We start from the raw sequence: 20,417 nt of genomic DNA, 5'->3' as shown, positions 1-20,417 counted from the left end.
AGCTGATTCTTTGATAAGGTTGACAAATTCCAAATAGGTCAAGCAGAAAAGAAAAAGAACACATATCACCAATTTGGTAAGGAAAAGGGTTTATCACCACAGATTTTACATGCCTAGAAAGAGTAATAAGAGGATACTATGAACAACTTCAGGTCAACAAATTCAACAATTGAGAAGAAATGAGAGATTTTTTTTAAAGAACACAACTTACCAAAATGGACAAAAGAAGAAACAAGTGGTAGAATACCTCTATGGTAGAATAACTATCAAAGAAATTGAAAAAAATTAAATCCATACCACAAAGAAAACTCCAGCTGAGATGGCCCTGTAGGCAAAAAAATCGACTTTCCAAAGATGTCTGCATACTAATCCCTGGGATTTGTAAATATGTGATAGCAAAAGGAAAGTAATGTAGCAGATGGAATTGATGTTTCTGATCACCTGACTTTCAGGTAGAGAAAATACCCTGGATCAGCCAGATGGGTCCAAAGTAACCACAGGGATTCTTAAATGTAAGAAAGAGAGACAGAAAGATCAATATCAGAGAGACCTAATCTGAGAAAAACTCAACTGGCCACTGCAGACTTTGAATGTGGGAGGAACTGTGAGCCAAATAATGTAGTCAGAGTCTAGAAGCTGAGCATAAAAAAGAAAAGAAAATTGCAGTGCAAAACATTTTTAGTTTGATATAGTACCATTTTGTTCACTTTTGTTTGTTTGTTTCCCTTGCTATAGGAGATATATCAGAAAAAAATAGTACTACAAGTAATGTCCCAGGTTTTACTGCCTATGTTTTCTTCTAGGATTTTTATGGTTTCTAGTCTAACATATGTCTTTAATCCATTTTTTATTTATTCTTGTGTGCGGTGTAAGAAAGTGTTCTCACATTGCACAGGAAACCATCAACAAAATGGAAAGACAACCCACTGAATGGAAGAACATACTTGCTGATACATCTGATAAGGGGTGACTATATAAAATTTATAAAGAACTTATAAAACTCAACATCAAAAAAACCCCAAATAATCCAATCAAAAAATGGGCAAAGGACCTGAACAGACACTTCTCCAAAGTGGACATACAGAGGGCCAATAGAAATACAAAAAGGTGTTCAAGGTCACTGATCATCAGAGAAATGAAAATTAAAACCACAATGAGATATGATCTTGTCCCTGTCAGAATGGCTGTCCTCAATAAATCAATAAGCAAGTGCTGGCAAGGATGCAGAGAAAGGGGAACACTTCTGCACTATTGGTGGGGATGCAGATTGGTGTAGCCACTGTGGAAAGTAGTATGGAGTTACCTCAAAAAATTAAAAATGGAACTGCCTTATGACTCAGTGATTCCACTTCTGGGAATATACCCAAAAAACCCCAAAACACTAATTCAAAAGAATATATGCACCCTTATGTCCATTGCAGTGTTAGTTACAATAGTGTTCATCAGTAGATGAGTGGATAAAACAGCTATGGAATATTTACACAATGGAATACTACTTGGCCATAAAGAAAGAAGAAAATTCTACCCCTGGAGACAGCATGGATGGACCTGGAGAACACTATACCAAGTGAAATAAGCCAGGCAGAGAAAGACAAATACCATATAATTTCACTTGTATGTAGAATCTAATGAACAAACTGAACTAACAAGCAAAATAGAGACAGACCTGGGAGGTGAGAGGTTTAGGAGGTGGAGGGATAAAATAAAAAAGAAAAATAACTCATGAACATGGAAAACAGTGTGGAGATTGTGGGGGGAGGGGTGTGGGTAGAGGTAAAAAAGGGTATAAGGGCAATAAATAGTAATGGAAAATACAGTAAAAAACTCTTTAAAAAGAAATTACATTAAATTAAAAAATTAAATTACAAACCAATATTTCTCATGAATACAGATGCAAAAATTCTTAACAAAATAGTAGCAAATTGAGTCCAATAATACATCAAGAAGAACAATGCATTGTAACCAAGTAGAGCTTATTCCAAGAATGCAAAACCTGGCTTAACGTGTACATACCAATCAACACAATTTACAATGTTAACAAAATTGAGGGGGGAAAAACACATGATTATTTCATTAGTTGAAAAAAACAATTGCCAAAATTGAACACTCATTCATGATTTTTTTTAAATTTCTCATCAGACTAGGAATACATGAGGACTTCTACATGCTGGGCATCTATATCTAAAAACGAAGCAAAACCAAACAAAAAGAAAAAGGCAAAATCATACTTAATGGTGAGAGACTGGCTGCTTTTCCTTCTAAGATCCAATACAGACTGGAGAGAGAGAGAGAGAACTTCCCCTATTTGCATATGATATAATTGTTCATGTAAAAATACCAGGGAAGCTACAAAAATGATTGCTAAAAATAATGAAAAATTTAGCGAGGTTATATTATAAGGTTCATATGCAAAAGCAATTTTATTCTTATATACCTACAGTGACCAAGTAAAAGTGAAAATTTTAAAAGTCCATTTAGAGTAGCACCAAAAATATATGACATATAGGAATAAGTTTAACAAAAAGCCAAAGATCTCTATAGTGAAACTACAAAACACTGCTAAGAGAAATTAAGAGACCTAAATAAATGGATAAATATATTGTTTTATTCTGCAAATGGAAGAAGATCAGTATTATTGTAAGAGGATGCAGCCAAGTCTGGAGGAGGGTGCCAAAATGGGGATTTGTAATGGGGTCCAGAACTCAGGGTGTCCAGGAAATATTAGAAAAAATATATAGAGAGTGCCCTCACCCCAACAAGTCTGAGTTGGAGGATGGGACATATGGAGCAGGGCCATTGAGAGTTGTTTTGAATAGCAATAATTTTGGCTTGCAGGAAATGGCCTCTAGAATGGCCATTTAACATATTTATAACCTTTAACTGGTTTCATAGATATGTTAAATAGCTGTGACCATGCTTTGAGCCAGGGGAATGGGAGTGACTTCATGATGCGATAACTGGGAGGAAAATCCCCCTGGTTACAGTGCCTGCATGAGAGCTTAGAGATGATTGGCTCCATGTCATGGGACTATGCCTGCCTGGGCTTACTATGGCAGCCTGGTAAAGATGGACGAATATGGGAATGCTGGCAGGTGTCACTAATTGTGGAAGAAGTTGGAAATGGGGCTGCAGAGGAGGACTGGCGCTTGGATTTAAAACCCAGGCTCAGCAGCCATGTGGGGTCTTTTTGGGACAACACAGCTTTGGTGAAAGTTGGGACCATTCAGTTTTAGGGTGCGTCCTTTTTTTGCCACATGGCTTAGGAAGCAGGAGAGACTTTTACTGGAAGAAAAGAGGTGAAAAGATTCTTGCTGGTGGGCCATGAAAAGGTGCCACATGGTTTCGGATTAACTGGAGATCGTAGTGGCGACACAACTGATGGTGCCAGGAACCGAGGGGCTCCCTGAACTACAAACTTCTACTTCTTTTTCTGGGATATGATATCCCAGACTGGGCAAAGGGTAGAAGGAAGAACTGTGCATTGTGGGTATTCTAAAGGACTTTGGTATTTTTAATGAAGACATTAAGTCATTACTCTAAGTCTGTATAACTTTTTAAAATAAATAACCCCTTTCCTTTTCACCAATCTCTGGCATTGAGAAATGCCCTTCCCTGGTGGCAGGCAAGGTAAACCTATACAGGAGCTGGGGGGACCCCAGAGTACAAGGGTGGGATCATTTGCTCCCCCCACCCCTGGGTCTGTTCTGTAACATTATTAGATGGCAATTCTCCTCATAACCAATGCATTTTTAATCAAAATTCCAGTAGGCATTTTTGTAGAAATTGACAAACTAAAATTTATATGACAATTCTATATAAATCAATATAAATCATAAAATTTATATGGAAATGCAAATTACTGAGAAATGTAAAAGCAATTTTTAAAAAGAACAATACTGAAAGACTTACCTGATTTCAGTAATCAAGCCTCAGTAATCAAGAAGTCAGTTTGATAGTGGTAAAAAGATAGACATATACATCAAAGGAACATAACAGTTAGGCCAGAAATATACTGCACACATTTGATCAACTGATTCCTGACAAAGATGTTAAGACAATTCAACTGGGAAAGGAAAGTCTTTCAAAAATAATGTCCAGATAGGAATGTGAAGAAAGAATCAAGCATTGATCTTCCACTCACATCATACAAAATAATTAACTCAGTATGGGTCATAGGTGTAAATATAAAGCCCCAAAGTACAAAATACCTAGAATAAAATATAAGAGAGTATCTTTATAATCTTGAGTTATGCAAAGGTTTCTCAGAACACCAAAATCATGACCTACAAAAGAAAAAATGGTAAATCGAACTTCATCAAAATCAAAACCTTCTGCTCTTTGAAAACTGCTCTATGATTAAGAAAACAAAAAAGCAAGCCACATGCTGGGAGAAAATATTCACAACACATCTATCAAAAAACTTTAATCCAGATTAGATAAAGAATTCTTACAACACAATAATAAGCCAAACAAACCAATAAGGAAATGGGCAAAAAATGTGGAGTCACCTCACCAAAGAAGATACTTAAGTGGCCAATAAACACAAGAAAAGATGCTCAACATCATTAATCATCAGAGAAATGCAAATTAATATCACAATGAAATAGTACTATATACCTATTAGAAGGGCTAAAATTGAAAGACAGATCATATCAGTGTTGGAAAGGATGTGAAGGAACTAAAACCCTTCTAGGTTGTTACTGGGAATAATAATAGTTTGGTGATTTCTTAAAATATTAAACACATACCCACCATATGACACTGTCATCCTACCCCTAGGTATTTACAAAGAGGTCTGATCAGATCTCTGGGGAGAAGTAGGGAAGAGCTGGAGGAGGAGGTTGCTCAAGGCAATGGTAAACAGCCTAGAACAGGACTGGCTGTGAGGATGAATGTCTCCAGAGCCAGGGAATTATGGGCGATAAGATTTGGAATAAAAGAAGGGCTCTCTGAGGGGTGTGGGCTCTCTCTGGCTTCTGGCTCTCTTCTTCCTCAAGGGTTCCTGAATGGTTGTACTATAGCTGTCTGTTTCCTCACTGACAGTATTTTGGATGGGAAAGAACTCTGGACACAGCCTACAGTTGGACTGGCCTGGCAGAGGGCAGCAGGGTTATTCTTCAGGTGTTCTAGAGGGGACAAGCTCTGAAGCAGAAGCCTGGCATTCTCCCAAAATCATGTAGCATTGGTATCTTATGTTGTTTTAGTTTGTAAACTAACCCTATAGAAATAAGATTAAAACTAACAGGGAATGATAGGATAACTCAGGTTTTAAAGAGTTTAGCCATAATTGATAGGTGTAAGTAACTGATGCATGTGGAAAGCTGTTATTCCAAAATAGTGAAGGTTCAGACTTCCGCCAAGATGGAGGCATAGGTGGAGACACCCTGCTTTCTCACACAACCAAGTTTAGAGACAACAAATATTAGCAACAGAAAACACAGCCAGAACACAGAAAATTGAGCTTTTCAGAAGTCTGAAAACAACACATTTTTCAGCCTGACCGGTAAGAGGGGTGAAGCCAGAAGCTGGTGGAGTGGGGTTGCACAGGAAAACTCGGTTAGACGGACTCAGGCGCAGGGATTTCAGGCGTGGGGTTGCAACAGGCAGACCCAGTGAGCGACCCAGTGAGCAACCAGTGGACCCAGTGAGGTCGCGCATTCCTACGCAGATAGACCAGCGAGGGAGTGGGCAGTGAGATAGGACCAAGCAGGAGGCAGCAGTGGGGGATGCCATTTCCCCGCTTTGACCCCGCCCCCACATACAGGGTCACAAACCAGCGACCTGGGTCGCCCTGCCCTGGTGAACACCTAAGGCTCTGCTCCTCATACTTAATAGGCACGAACAGACAAAAAATGGCTTAAGAAGATCTCAAAGCCCCAGAGCCTAATAACTCTAAGCGACAAAGAAATAGCAAAACTTTCAGATGCACAGTTCAAAACACTGGTGATCAGGATGCTCACAGAACTGGTTGATTTTAGTCACAAATTAGAGGAACATATGAAGGCTAAACTAATTGAAATGAAGGGAATTGCACAGGAAATCAATAGTGATGAAAAGGAAACTGGGACTCAAATCAAGGGAGTGGACCAGAAGGAAGGAAAAAATGACCAAACAGGAAAATATGAAGAAACAAGAATTCAGAAAAATAAGGAGAAACTTAGGAACCTCCAGGACATCTTTAAATGCTCCAATATCCGAATTATAGGGGTACCAGAAGGGGGAAAGGAACAGCCACTAGTGGAAAACTTATTTGAACAAATAATAAAGGAGAATTTCCCCAATCCAGCAAAGGAAATAGACTTCCAGGAAATCCAGGAAGCTCAGAGAGTCCCAAAGAAGTTGGACCCAAGAAGGAACACACCAAGGCACATCATCATTACATTAGCCAAGATTAAAATGAAGGAGAGAATCCTAGAAGCAGCAAGAGATAAGGGGACAGTCACCTACAAAGGCGTTCCCATCAGACTGTCAGAGAATTTCTCAAAAGAGACCTTACAGGCAAGAAGGGCCTGGAAAGAGGTATTCCAAGTCATGAAATCCAAAAACCTACAACCAAGAATACTCTATCCAACAAAACTTTCATTTACAATGGAAGGGCAGATAAAGTGCTTCTCAGATAAGATCAAATTCAAGGAGTTCATCAGCACCAAGCCCTTGTTATATGAAATGTTAAAGGGAGTTATCTAAGAAAAAGAAGATGAAAAAGATGAACAGTGAAAGGACAGCCAACTCACAGTTATTAACAACCACACCTAAAACAAATGCAAACTAAAAGGACAGCTAGATCAGGAGCAGAACCATAGAAATGAAGATCTCAAGGAGGGTTAGCAACAGGGGAGTGGGAGGAGGAGAAGGGAAGAGAAGGTACAGAAAATAAGTAGCATAGACAGTAGGTAGAAAATAGATAGGGGAGGGCAAGAATAGTATGGGAAATATAGAATCTAAAGAACTTGAGACATGTGGTCATAAACTAAAGGGGGAATGGTGGGGGTGGGGGTGCAGGGTGGAGGAAAATAAGGGGGGGAATAGAACAACTGTAATGGCACAATAAATGAAATAAAAATTAAAAAATTAAAAAAAACCAAAAAACAAAATAGTGAAGGTTTTGAACAGACTGCTTTCCTTTATCACCAAAACTTTGCCTCTGAAATTTTGCCTAGAGGGTGATGGCAAGCCGCAGGAACCCAATTGCTGATCAGTAACATTTACTCTAGAGAAATGAAAACATACATAAAACAAAAGATTTATGTATAAATGTTAATAGTAGCTTTTTTGAATAACCAAAAAAAAAAAAAAAAGAAAAGAAAATAGCCTGAGGGTTTATCCACAAATAAGTGATTAAACAATTGTGATACATTTACGTAATGGAATACTATTTAGCAATAAAAACTAATAAACTGTTGATACACATAACATGGATGAATCTCAAAGTAATTATGCTGAATGAAAGAAGCCAGATTTTTTAAAAGCATAATGTATGCTTCCAATCCTAGAAAATGCAAAATAATCTATAGTGACATAAAAAAAATCAGTGGTTACCTAGAGATGCTTATAGGAGGAGGGATAGATTACCAAGAGGAAGAGAGGCAGAAGGTAACTTTCTGGGGTGATACAATCCCGCCCCCTTAAACCTCACCTGAGGATATGCTTAGAGGAACAGAAAAAAAGAGACAGAGAGAAAGAAACATTGTTTGACTGCCTCTTGCATGCATCCCAAACTAGCAATCCAAGCATGTATCCTGACCTTTCAAACCCGTAACCTTTCAGTCTACAGAATGACGCTTCAAACAACTGAACCACACCAGCCAGGGCACTGGGGTGATGCAAATTTGTTGTTTTGATAGTTTAACAAGTGAAGGCAACTGTATCTGAGTTAGCTGCAGCTGTGTGAAAGGGCACCCAGGGCTCCAGAGGCAGGTCTGCCACCCAGGTCCTAGTCTATACCCCCTTTCCTGCATCAGCACACCTTTCACAAGAGGCCTCTGCTAAAGATCATGTGTGTGGTCATCCCCAAGATACAAACACATTGAAACGGACCTTTGTGAGGTTTTTAAAATAGAGATCTGAGTGATATCACAAGAATAACAGGAAACCCAGTATCTAGATACTAGCAAATTAGGTCCGAGTTACCTTTTGCAACGGGAAGTTTCAGCAATAATTTCTATTCTTAACGTTCTCTATCCCCAGCACCATTTTTTGTTTGCTTACTACAAAGGAAAAGAACACCTAAAAACTTTGTCCAATTTCATTCAGAAAATCAATAACAGAATCAGGATTCAAATGCAGGCAGGTTGACCTCAGGGCTTTAGTGCTTAACTAAGAAGCCACCCTGCCTCCTTTAATCTGTCTTCCCGCAGGCTGTTTCCCGCAGCACCCACTAATGTCTCCTTGGAACCTGCCCAGATTACCAATACTAGCTTTCCAAGGTGATGTGTAGAGGCAAACCCCCATTCATTCATTTATACAAAGATAACAACAAGTTGCAACAAACCCGTCATCTTGTTCATTGGCCACAGTGGTTAAAATATAAAACCAATATCCTTGGATTGAGTTCCCTTCAACAGGGATCATTTCCCATCATAGTAAATGTTAATGAATAAACTATCATCAAGAGACTGTGAACCACTTCTTTTGGCATCTTGGTGTGAGAGAGCTGTTAAGACCTCAAAGAGTTTATAAATGAATTGAGGTAACATGATTAACATATAGGGGAAAAATGAGAACCAATTTGGGTAGCTGAAAATGCTTATACACATTCAAACAGAATTCAGGTGATGGGGACTGGGTGGGGAAGGTAACTGAGGCCATGAGGAAAAATGAAAGAGTTAGAAAACTTCTGCCTTGATAATGAAAAGACAAACTGGTGACCCATCCTCATCTTATTCCTGGGTCCCCTGTTTATCTGGCAGATGGTTTCTGATCATTCTTTTGGTGGTTCTTCAAAGGATTTGCCAGAAGGCTTACCTCAGAGTTCTTTAAACTCCTTTGCCCTGACATGCTGGACAGAAAAGAAATAGCACTGTTTGTGTGCCTTGAGTCTGAAAAAGAAGCAGGTCAAGCATCTGGAAGGTCCAGATTTTGCTCAATAACCATCTACAGAGAAGAGAACAAAGCATCCTGTAATCTGTTTAAATGTGAGACAGGAAAATGAATGTTTTAACCAATGTAATTCTGTATTTTTTTGAATTGAAATAATTACGTTTCTGAATCAATCAAAAATTCCAATATAATCAGCCTCCTTGATAAAATTACCCAGCCTTATTTAAAGATAACAAGGAACACTTCCCTCTTTCATTTAAAAACCATCAGAGATCGATTTCCAATTTTTCCTCAAGGAAGCTTTCCCAGTTGGCTCAAACAGCTCCCTAATGCACTGACACTGCTTTAGAGCATCCTCCTCATCATCAGATGTGTCAGCTTAGAACTAACCAGCACCTGCACTCCCTCCTTAGGAGCTCCCCACACTCCCTCTGTCTCCAAAGGGAGGCAAGAAGATAAGGTCAAAATGGCAGATGCTGAGAGGATGTGCTAACTGATGGAGAGATTTGTAGGGGACCAGTCTGGGGAATGAGTTGGGGAGACAAAACAGTGAGAGAAATCATTGAGAAAAATTCACAGGGCAAATTGACTTATTGTACAGAAAAAGCAAAAGGCAGAGGTAGATCCAAAGTGACCATCCACATTCTTCCTAGATGGGAGAAGTGACTACGTAACTATCACAGTGGTGAAATTGGAATCAAGAAAAGACCACTGAGCAGCCCTGTTGTCTTGTATTGGTGTGAGGACCTCAATATGAGCATCAGTGACATGGCTGATCAGGCCCAAAGAGTCCACAGGAAAATACAAGGAAAAGAGAAAATGCCTGTAGTTAAGTCTGGGTGGGGCAAATATTCCTGCTTGTAACAGGTGGTGAGCCCCACTGTACCACTGTACCTTTCCATGGCAAAGAGAATTTTTAAGGACAATAGACTGCCAGTGGATTTCTGTGGTCTCCAGAATAAAGCACACCATCTCCCCAGCCTGGCTCTGGAGTCCTCTGTGCACTGATAATCAAAATTGGTCACTGGTCATAGTGCTACAGCAGGCTGGCCTGGAGGTCACCTGTAGTTCTGGGCACTGACTAATCTTTAGTTCTGGGTTCAGGGGACTTCTGTGTGTGGTGCAGGGGCAGGGGTCAAGGAAGTTATCTCAGGTCAATAACAGTATGTGGGCAGATTTCAGTACTTTAACAACAAAAGTATGGTGTATGGTCCTGCCAGGGGCACCAGATGAATCTCTGGCCAGCTGACAATGTTAGCTACAGCAGCCTGTTAGGCTGAACCCTCTGTTTGCAGCCACATTGGTCTCCTCACCACCACCACGCCAAATTATCACATAGGCCAAGCATCTCTGACTTTGCTTTTTTGGACACTTACTATGGATCAAGCATTGCTCTAGGAGATGGATGTACGTTTTCTCTTTTAATCCTCCCAAGAATGTGATGCAGTAAGTGTTATTATAATTCCATTTTAAAGTTGAAGAAATTAAGGTGCAGCCAAGTTTACTAAAATGTATGAGCTTTCATGGATAGTTGGTAATGGGACCAAGATTCAAGACATGGCATATTTATTCCATGCCCAAGTACCTACCTCAGCAGAACATGTTTCTCCTCTATTTGTTATTTCAAACATTTTCTTGAAGCTGGGTGGGATCTGGTGTGCTGGAAACCAAGTTCAACAGAGAATCAGAGACCACCCAGAAGCCTGCACCACATAATATCTTAGGGGTCCTCCCCATTTTGAGTCTGTATCATCCTATGATTCTCTACTTTAGTTGATAATATGTTGCTTCATTTTATCATGGCAACTATGATTCGTGATGTTCTTTGAGCACAGGTTTTAAACAATAAGAACAGGTTTTAAAAGATATGTATATGTATACATATGGACACAGATATTAATAGACACTCAGAATTATTTCTTCTTACAGTGCGCCAGACCCCATACCAGATATTTTGGATTTAGTCTTACCTCACAGCAAACATTAGAAGTAGATATTACATCCTCATTTTACAAATAGGAAAACAGAGATTCAGCATCATTGAGTAACTTGACCATTGTTACACAGTGAGGCAGTGGAGGAATTCTTCCCCTAGCCTTCAGATTCCTGAGCTGAAGCTCAGCTAAAAATCAGGCATGCTTCAGATGCATAGTCAGTGCAGTGGACTTTGTCACAGGCAAATGCCATGGGAAATCATTAAAAACATGGCAGCCATTGTTTGAAATGCTCTGAAGAAGTGTTTTTTACAACTAACAGGACCATCTCATGGCCCTTGTTTGCCTCCTGGCATATGCTACCATTCTGTCTTTGTAAAATATCCTTCTTGATATATCTTGTCAAGTCCATGCCCATTTATTTTGAATAGTTGGTTAAACGTCATTGCTTTGGAGAAATCCATCTGGCTGAGTTCCCCATTTCCCTCAGGCAAAGTGAGTTTGCCTTTCTCCTGAGCAGCCCCACAGCACTGGACATTCACCTTTATGGTGTTCTCCTCTGTGTTGTGGCCATCATTTTGGTAACACACAGCAAAGGTCCATGATCCAAATCCCACTACAAATAGTATTAGCAACTTTAACAAATGCAGGATGTTTTGGTTTGATTTCCAGCTCTTGCACTTGCAAAATAAATTACCTTGGCAAGTTATATAACCTCTATTTGCCTCAGTTTTAAAATCTGTAAAATGGAATTTCCATGTGAGAACTTTAATAATATAGTGCATGACAAATGCTTGTTGCACTGCCCATTGCCTAATGAGTTCTCCATAATTGCGGACAAAGGTTATATTGCCCTTTTGGTCTTTGTACAGCTGGCTTTTCTTCTGGTCCACAAACCCCTCAAGAACAAGATCCTTTCTTACTCATCTCTGTCTCCTCAGAGCCTATCATGATTCCACCACCCAATAGAAACCAGACAGATGTCTGCAGAGTAGTGAAATTGTATGACTTTCATCCTTTGATCTCTCTTGGACTTTCCTTCTTCCACTGCTCAGCTCTGCAGCTGAGGGGCTGCCCACCCCATATGAAGGGCAAGGCTCATCCCCCTCCACAGGCTTGGCAGTGTTTTCTTGTCTGGCTCTAGCCTATAAGGCACCAGCTCCAAGCTCTCTCACTCCCTTTGATTCATCACTCCCGGAGCTCCATGTCCAACATAGCTTTATGTAGCGACACAAGTGGCAGTTCAGTGGTGTGTGCAAGCTTCACTTTCATTTCGAATCAATGGAAGTTTTAAAGAATCTTACCTTATTCCTCAAAGGCCCATAAAACCCTTCATGGGACTCAAGAGACTTGTTCACTGCAAGATTTTAAAATTGCTTCCAAGTTAGTTATCATTCACTCAGGCTCACATTATTCTTTAAAATTCTCATTGATTTTGGAAACAGTCCTTTAATTGATATCAAGAAGCAATTATATTTTTCAGACTGTAAATCTGCTTCACTCCCATTATTAAATTCATCATCTCCATAAATATTTTTTTACTATGTATAGGTATTAACCAAACTATAAATAGTAGCATCCACACACCCATGGTTGCCTCAATAATCAGTGACCCTTGAATTTGATTTAGAAAAATTTATTTCTGCTGAAATTTTCCCTTAAATGAAATTGCCATTCCTGCTGAATGTCCAGGCAAAGAAAGGCATTAGGGGGTAGTTACTGTACATTTCCTCCTGGACTTCAATATAGTGGTTTTAAGCAAGGATTTACATAAATTCACCTGTTGGTGATTAGCCTTTAAAAATTGTATGCTGAGTGAAATAAGCCAGGGGTTGAAAGACAAATACCATATGATCTCACCTTTAACAGGAAGCTAAACAACAAAACAGACAAGCAAGCAAAATAAAAACAAATACACTGAAATAGAGAACAGGGGGACAGCGACCAGAGGGAAGAGGGGAGGGAATTTAAGGGGAAAAAATGGGAGGAATTTAGAGGAACAAGTATAAAGGACACAGGGACAATAACTAGGGGGGGATGAAAATGGGAGGGAGGTGGCGTGCAGGGGGGAGGGGTGGGCTGGAATGGAAGAAATAGAAAACTGGACTCGAAAAATAACTAAATAAAAAAGCTGGTTAAATCTGGATAAAAAATTGTTGTCTTAATGGCAGGCATGTTGATTCTTATTTGATGCTAAACTTTCAGCCTTTAAAAAGAGACTTCTCAGCATCACATTCCCTTCTAAACACACATATGGACATGGAGCCCTCATCTTGAAGTTTGATGTTCAGCTGCGGGGAGCCTGGAGTGAGAGGCATGGAGCAGAAAAAGCATGGGGTTCCTACCATAACAATCTACAGCCACCGAGCATGGTTACATTGAGGACAATGACATGGGGAAACACCCATGATGTGACATCAGGAGAGGAATGCAGAATCCAGGGTGATATCTGGGCTGGGGCAAGGGTGAGGGTGGGGTTTAAGGTTGGGGGTGAAGTGTGATGAAAGCAACATAAAATATGTAAGCTTGTGGATAAAGACTCAAAGGAGACTTAGGAATATTAAAATAGTTAAGTTAGAGTGACCGAGTTACACATAAATTTATTGTACTTTTCTTTATTCTTATTGTTATTTTCTTAATAAGTAAAAACTGGGGAAAGTAGGGAGGAAAAAAGGAGTATTTGAGTTAGAAAAACCTTACTCTTAGCCTTGGTTAGAATCATTTATGAACTCTCTGACTCTAAGGAGCTATAGTGTGTGCGACTACTCTCGCAGGTCCCCCTGGTGCCACAGACACACGTGAATGAATAAATATGGCCGAGACAAGATGAGATCTGTTTGGGGAAGAGGAGGAGTGGGCTGTGGCCAGTTTTTCTGGGAAGACAAAGGCCAGCAGCCACCAGATTCTCCGAAGAGAAAAAGGCCCCGAGCTCCCTCTTCCATAGCCTTTTATTGGGTTGTAATACACAGGAATACAGGGCGACAAGGATCAAACAGTAGATAACATTACAAAGAGATCTGAGGGCTTCAGAGTCTGAGTCAGTGTCTGTCAGGAAGAGAGTCGCAGAAACTTGGGGAGACATACTCATTTCCTCTCGGACCCTTATCATATGAATGAAAGCACTCTTAGCAGAGCAGATTTCACAGGTTTATCAGCAAATCTTTGTAATGCCAGATTTTCCCCCAGGACACCCTTTAGCAAGGCAAGGAGCTGCACCCTTCCCCATCAGGTATTCAGGCTTAAGAGGATTAGAGCCAGGAAGTACTTCTCCCTGAGAACATGGGGACTCGGGCTTTGACAAAGCTGGGGGGCAAGAGTCCATTGCTCCTTGTTGCAGCGCCCCCGTGTCCTTTCATGAAGGCCTCTCAAGTGATCAAGTCTGGCTTAGGTTGCCCCCCGCTCCGAGGGGTCTTACCTGTCATTGACTTCCGACCAAGCTCTGGGGGCAGGGAGAGGAACTGAGGCAGCATTTGCTACCAGAGACAGGCTTTGTCTCCTGCAGTTGGCATTCCAAAGGTCGTTCTCTCACCCTTAGCCACAAGGAGTAGAGATACAATTCCTAAAACTAGGCAGAGTGGTCTACTACAGTGTGATGGGAAATCATGGATTCTGTGTTAGATCCAAGAGGGAACCCAGGCCTTCGCCAAGTGAGCAGGCTGGGGAAGCTTCACATCCCACAGGTTTTGTGATAATTAGATAAGATAATGTCTCTAAGGCACCCAGCACACGAGAGCTACTCTGAGCTCTGCATTTCACGTTTGTAAAATAGGAATATATTTATGCTAAGCATTAGCTTATTTAAAGCATATGGGAAGCTGCTTTTCAAACCATAAAATTATGTACCAATGCGGTTTTTTAAATTATTCATTTATTTATTTTTAGAGAGAGGGGCAGGGAGGGAGAAAGAGAAGAAGAGAAACATCAATGTGTTCTTGCCTCGTGAACAGCCTCTACTGGGGACCTGGCCTACAACCCAGGCATGTACCCTGTCTGGGAATCAAACCGGTGACCCTTTGGTTCCCAGGCTGCCACTCAATCCACTGGGCCAACCAGCCAGGGCAACTGCCAATGCTGTCTTTTTTTTTTAACCTAAATGAGACTAGATTTCAAATGAGGAAGGCAAGGTGACTACCCAAGGGGACAGGAGATGTCACCTCCCCTGCCCATGGCTCCCTTTCATGGGCCAGAGGTGTCTGAAAGTCTGCCAGTGTATCTGCATCTCATGAGGTCATGACGCCTTCGAGGCATAAGAACTAATTATTAAAAAGCAGTTTTTTTGTGGAACAGGGAGGAGAATGGATAGTTATATTTTGAATCTTTACCCCTAAAACAAATTTTGAAAGGTAGCTTTTTGACCTGGAAATAAGACTCTTCAGCCCTTAGATAGAGACCTGAAGGTATGTGGGCTCTCCAAAGGCACAGAAGGAATTGGGTGAAAAGGCACAAAGGTCATTTAGCCTGAGGGGGCTCCCTTTGGCCTCTTCTACCTTAACATGTGTGTAATTGTGTTTTCAGAGAGAGAAGAGAAGGAAAATTGGACCAAAAAAAAGTATTTGAGGGCATAGTGACTGAGAGTTTTCAAGTGTGGCAATAAACATCAAGCTTCAGATGCAAGAAGCGCTATGAATCAAAAGTGTGATTAACCACAAAAGAAACCAAACCTGGGCACATCATAATAAAATTACAAACATTCATACAAATTAGTGTTTATCAATAAAATTTGATACATATACATCTGTGTGGCCAAGACCCAGAACAAAATACAAAACATTTCTATTCCTTCTGAAAGTTACTTCATGCCCCCTTCTAGTCAATCCCCCTACCCAGAGGCAAACACTATGTAATTTCTATTACTATAGGTAGGTATTCCCTCTTCTTAAACTACCTTAAAATGAAATCATACAGTATGATGTTGAATAAGAGTGGTGAAAGCAGACTCACTTGTCTTGTGTCTAATCTTAAGGGGAATACTTTTAATTTTTGCCCATTGAGGATGATATTGGCAGTAGGTTTCTCATATATGACCTTTATTATGTTAAATTATGCTTCCCTCTATTCCCACTTTGGTGAGTGTTTTTATCATAAATGGGTGCTTCATTTTATCAAATGCTTTTTCAGTATCTATTGGTATGATCATGTGGTTTTGTCCATCATTTTGTTTATATGACATATTATGTTTATTGATTTGTGAATATTGTATCACCCTTGCACTCCTGGGGTAAATTCCACTTGATTGTGGTATATAATCTTTTTAATGTATTGCTGGATCTGGATTGCCAATATTTTGTTAAGGGTTTTAGCATCTATGTTCATCAGAGATATTGGCCTATAATTTTCTTTCTTTGTTGTGTCTTTATCTGATTTTAGAATTAGTATAATACTGGCCTCATAAAAAGAGTTTGGAACCCTAGTGCACTGTTGGTAGGAATGCAGACTGGTGCAGCTACTGTAGAAAACAGTATGGAATTTCCTCAGAAAATTGAAAATGGAACTGCCTTATGACCCAGCAATTCCACTGTTGGGAATATACCCTAAGAATACTAAAACACCAATTCAGAAGAACTTATACACCCCTATTCTCACAGCAGTGCAATTTAAAATAACCAAGTGTTAGAAACAGCCTAAGTGCCCATCAGTAGATGAGTGAATTAAAAAACTGTGGTACATTTACACAGTGGAATACTACTCAGCAGAAAAAAAGGAACTCCTACCTTTTGCAACAGCATGAATGCAACTGGAGATCATTATGCTAAGTGAAATGAGCCAGTTGGTGAAAGACAAACACCATATGATCTCACTTGTAACTGGGATCTAAGGAACAAAATAAATTAATGAACAAAATAGAACCAGAGACATGGAAACATGGAACAGACTAACAGCTTTAGGAGGGGAAAAGGGAGAGGGAAATGGTGGGAGGAAGGAGGGGGGATTAGTCAAAGAACATGTATGAATGACCCATGGACATGGACAACAAAGTGGGGATTGACTGAGGGAGTGAGGGGTAGGCTGAGTAGAGCAGGGCAAAGGGGAAAAATTTGGGACATCCCAAATTTATTACAGAATAAACAACAAAAAAAGTGTACAGGCACAAAGTAACAGGCAAGTAGAACTAAGCCTGAGATGTGCCTATCTACTTAATAAATACGCTGAATTTTACTTGACACCTCTGGCAGATAGATAGGTAGCTGTGAGAGCTCACAAGGATGAATTTCCCCACTTCTATATTGCTTTTCTGAAAGTTCCATGTACATGCATTTGACTGTGTACTTGCAAACCTTATTCTACAAAAGCAGAATAAAGTGTGTCCAATTGGCACTTCTATTTAAAAAAAATAAAATTAGATCATACAGTAGATACTCTATAATCTTTTTTAACTCAATATGTTTTTGAGATTTATCCATGTTCTTATATATGCTATTGGGTTGGCCAAAAAGTACATTTAGTATTTTTCTGTAAAATAAAAGACATATTTTTATTTTCATCAATAACTTTATTGATTTGGATATTTTGAGTATGTCAGGTATCTCCTCCTATTGACTTCTAGTGGGTAGAGGCCAAGGGTGCTGCTAAACATCTTCCAATGCATAAGACAGTCCCACAGCAAACAATTATTTGGCCAAAATGTCATAGTACCAGGAAAGTTTACAAACCACTTTTAACATTTTTGATCAGTCACAGCACCTTCTCCATACACTGCACAAATCTTTTTGTGTTTCAGCTGTGTTTTTACCTTTCTTGAAATAATAAAGCACAATACACTGAACATGTATATTTTCTTCCACCTTCAATGTTAAAATGGCTACACAAAAATTTACAAATTTTGATGAATTTTTTAAAATGCATGCTAATATGGCACCTGTCACAATACAATCTAACAAAATTGTTTCAAATGAAATCAAAACAACTAAGCACTACTAGACCCATCATATGGAAAAAACTAAACTAACTTTTTGGCCAATGAAAAAAGTAGCTTTTTTAAATTGTTGACAATATTCTATTGTGTGAATATACCAATTTTTAAATTCATTTTCCTGTTCATGATAAAGACACTTGGCAAAACTCAAAAGCAAAGGGAACTTCTTCAATATTATAAAGTGAATTTATGGAAAATCTATAACTAACATGGGTTTCCTCATCTGGCCCTTGGGTCATGCCTTAGTTTGTTCAGGCTGCTATAACAAAACACCATAGATGGGGTAGCTTGGACAACAGTTATGGAAGATGAAAATTTCCACCATCTTGGTGCTGGCCGATTCAGTTCCTGATGGAGTCCCTCCTCCTGGCCTTCTTCTTACTGTGTCCTCAGGTGATAAAGAAACAGAGAGCTAATTCTCTGGTCTCTTATAAGAGCCCTAATCATCATTAGCACCCAATCTCCATGGCCTTATCTAAGTGTAATTGTCCACCAGAGCCCTCATTTCCTAATATTATCACATTGCGGGGGGGTGGTTTCAACATGTGAATTTGAGGAAGATACAAACATTCATTCCATAATATCCCAGTCCTGATCCCCCTAAAAACATTTTGAAAGTGGGTGCATCCAGAGACTGTTCTAGGCCACATAAACATTTTGGCTCTTATCCTCACAAGACACCTTGTGAGGAAAAGAAGGTATTATTGTCCCTCTTCAATCATTGATGAAATGTTTGATAAATCAAACATGATTTATTGAGCTTCACATAGGGTCAATAGCTAGTAAGGGTCAGAATCAGGGTTAGAATTCTAGGACTGTTTACCAGTATGTTAGCATAAGGGAGAAAATGAAATAAAGAGACTGAAGTGCTGCAGATATGATAGTTGTTATTTTCATTATGGAGAAAGAGACAAGGCAGCTGGAGCAGTGAACTTGTTTGCACCACCCTAGACAATCCTCATGCATCTCTTACGGCCTCTGCTGGGATACAGGGTTCAGTTTGTGCTATAGACTTGAGCCCCGCATGTCAGAGCCTGAGGCTTATTCATCTCCATGTTCTCAGAGATGGGCCCAACCTACAGGAAGCACTGGTTATGGGGTCTTGGTGATATAAGGTATGAGATAAAAGTTTGTTCAGTGACAACACACTCAATAATTATGGAATCCGATGAAGAAATACTGCCACACAGGGGTGAGGCTGGTTGTAGAATACTGAGCCCTCTTACATGTGATCCTTCACTGTGCTCTGAATTGGGCCAGCTCAGGCCTCCTTCAGTAACCACATGTGTTATGAATCCCAGGCACAGGACCTCCTCCTCATCCTGTGTCCCTGAAACAGTGGGCGGGAGAACTCATGCTGACAATGTTTTTCTTACTCTCACTGAAATCTTTGCAAGCCTCTGGCCTCCTTTAATTATACTTAGTTCCTCCCATGGGGCCCCACATTCTAGTTCCCTTTCTGTCTGATCTCTCACCTTGCAGATATCCTTCTTGAAGAAGAGAAGCAGAAGTGCATTTGCCCATGCCAAGCTGAGTGATAGGCATGCCAAAGTACTTAAGAAGGCCCCTGAGATTTATGGCTGCCTCTCTTTGTTTGCATTTATATTGCATGGTACCTGAGAGCTTTTCCTTTGAGATGTGAACACTTCTGGAGAAGAAGATGGAGGAGAGAAAGAGTCCACAAGAGACATGGAGACAGATACAGCCTCAAAAAGGCCAAGATGGAATTGAGCCACATAGACTGGAAGATAATCACTCAATCAGACAAGGGAAAACTTGATTGAATGACTGGAGTTAAAGCTCATGAGTTCTGTAACTGTGGACAATATAACTCTTCTAAAAAACTGTACTATGTGTTGACAACTGTTTACTGCCTCTCCACCCAGGGCACTGTTCCCTGTAGGCAGTTATGTAATTCCCCAAGGTTCAGCCAGGAGACCTGCTTTGGCTAATGATGAGGGGTAGATGTGATGTAGGTCATATCTGAACACAAGTTTTCAATACACATGGAGGATTGGGCTCTGTCCTTTTTGTTTCTACTTTCCACCTGCCCCAGAGAGTGTATCCCCTTCAGTTTTCATGGGGAGCCCAGCAAAACTATCCCAATAGCTATCCCCAAAACTATCCCTGCAGTCCTCATAAAAAGTCAGCAAGAATTGAGTGTGTGAAAAATTGGGACTGTTTGTTATACAACAAAAGCTAACTATTACAACCCTTCACATGCATAATGAGGGCTTTCCTAAACATTGCCTCCCTGAGCTAATGCTCAGGAACATGTGTGTATAGAGGGAGGGGTTTTCCCAGGCTTCATTTGCCTCATGATAGGTGAAGAGACTAAGAGTGATTAGAGAGCAAGGCTAATGTCACACAGAATTTCAAGCTAGCCCTTGGTGTTAAGATCCCAATGTCCTTTCCGTACCTCACAGATTCCTTACCATAGCAAGCTAGTCTCCTCCTCTGGATAACTTACATCTGCGATGCCCAAACCTGTGGTGTCAGAATGCCCTGGGGATCCAGCTAACGAACTAGAT

General features: G+C 40.1%; 1 long non-coding RNA gene across 2 annotated transcripts in view; it reads right to left on the bottom strand.

Moving 5' to 3' along the window:
* LOC119048267 (uncharacterized) overlaps nt 1–20,417 on the bottom strand; it is a 140,913-nt gene that overhangs the window by 53,781 nt on the left and 66,715 nt on the right. For both annotated transcript variants that reach the window (XR_008392360.1, XR_008392361.1), the window contains exons 2-4: nt 16,685–16,784; nt 12,278–12,330; nt 10,629–10,699 (exon numbers count right to left, since the gene is read on the bottom strand). This is a non-coding gene — a long non-coding RNA (uncharacterized LOC119048267). The remainder of the gene's footprint in view (nt 1–10,628; nt 10,700–12,277; nt 12,331–16,684; nt 16,785–20,417) is intronic.

Source organism: Artibeus jamaicensis, unplaced genomic scaffold (assembly GCF_021234435.1).
Source record: "Artibeus jamaicensis isolate MK-2021 breed Jamaican fruit bat unplaced genomic scaffold, CSHL_Jam_final contig_519, whole genome shotgun sequence".
In the NCBI taxonomy this organism is placed as follows: domain Eukaryota; kingdom Metazoa; phylum Chordata; class Mammalia; order Chiroptera; family Phyllostomidae; genus Artibeus; species Artibeus jamaicensis.
The sequence above is the reverse complement of the archived record's forward strand: the minus strand, read 5'-3'. Positions and strand labels throughout refer to the sequence as shown.